Below are 1707 nucleotides of genomic sequence, written 5' to 3'. Positions count from 1 at the left end.
AAATTTCAAAGGCATCAATTCTTCTTCTGTCTGCCATATTCATTGTCCAGCTTTCAGATGCATAGCAAATGATCAGAAAGACCATGGCCTGAATCAGACGCACCTTAGTCTTCAAACTGACATCATTACTCCTCAATAATTTAGAGAGGTCCCATACTGCAGACTTTCCCAGTACAATATATCTCCTACTTTCCTAATTGCTGATACCAAGGGATTGTGGATCCAAGTAAGATGAAGTTGTTGACAGTTTCAATCATTTCTCCATCTGTCATGATGTTGCTTATCAGTCCAGTGAGTTTACATCGAGATGCAATTCATATCTATATTCTTTGATCTCCTGCAACAATTACTTTAAGTCCTCCTCATTTTCAGCAAGCAAGGTTGTGTCATCTGCATAATGCAGGTTATTGATGAGTCTTCCTCTGATCCTGATGCCACATTCCTCTTCATAGAGTTCAGCTTCTAGAAAAATTTGCTTGGCATATAGATTGAATTGTGGAAGAAGAATGGGCAATCTCCTTCAGTGTGATTAACTGCCTCTGAAAACCCATCAGAGGGTCAGCTATGAATCAGTTCCAACTAGTCGGTGCACAGCAACAACAATACAGATTGAATATATATAGAGTGTGAAAATAACCCTGATACATTCCCTTCTTAAGTTTAAACCATGATCAGTTCTCACAACAGCCTCCTGATGCAGGTATAAGTTTCATATGAGCACAATCAAGTGCTCTGGGATTTCCAGTCTTCTCAATGTTAGCCATAACTTGTTATGATCCACTCCAATGAAAGCCTTTGCATAGTCAATAGAGCATAAGTAGACATTCTTCTAGTATTTACTTTCAGCCAGGATCCATTTGACATCAGCAATGATATTCATGTTGGCACAGCCTCTTCCAAATCCTGCTTGAACATCTGGTAGTTCCCTATCTATGTACTGCTCTAGCCATTTTTGAATAATCTTCAACAGCATTTTTCTTCCATGTGATATTAATGGTATTGTTCAATAGTTTCCACATTCTGTTGGATCACCTTTCTTAGAAATAGGAACAAATATGGACCTCTTCCAATGTATTGGCAAGAGAGCTGTCCTCCAAATTTCCTGGTATAGACTGGTGAGCTCATCAAGGGCTGTATCTGTTAATGGAAACAAGGGTCTTACCTTCAATGCATATTCCACTTCTTTCCTCACTACCATTTGGTCTATAGTACTTCCTGAAATTTATCATTGTCAGTCACTTTCTTTTGGTACAGTGACTTTACATATTCCCTCCATCTTTTTTTGATGCTTTCTGGGTCATTCAATATATTTCCCATAGTATTGTGGCTCGAGGCTTAAATTTGTTTTTTAGTACTCTCAGCTTGAGAAATGCAGAGTGAGTTTTTCCATTTTAATTCTCCAATTCTAGATCTCTGTGCATTCCATTATAATACTTTACTTTGTCTTCTCTAGGTGCTATTTGAAATCTTCTGTTCAGCTCTTTTACTTAGACATGTTTTCCCTGGGATTAGGCTTCTCAATGCTCGAGTGTTATTTTAGAGTTCCTTCTGACATTGTTGTTGTTGTTATGTGCCGTCGAGTCGTTTCCGACTCATAGCGACCCTATGCACAACAGCCCGAAACCCTGCTCTATCCTGCGCCAACCGCACCGCCTCTGACACACCCATCCCGATTACCCCAGTCACTGAATCAATCCATCTCATAGA

This window comes from Elephantulus edwardii, unplaced genomic scaffold, assembly GCF_000299155.1.
Source record: "Elephantulus edwardii isolate Elephantulus edwardi_28Jun2011 unplaced genomic scaffold, EleEdw1.0 scaffold00470, whole genome shotgun sequence".
Lineage (NCBI taxonomy): Eukaryota > Metazoa > Chordata > Mammalia > Macroscelidea > Macroscelididae > Elephantulus > Elephantulus edwardii.
This window is presented reverse-complemented; position numbering follows the sequence as displayed.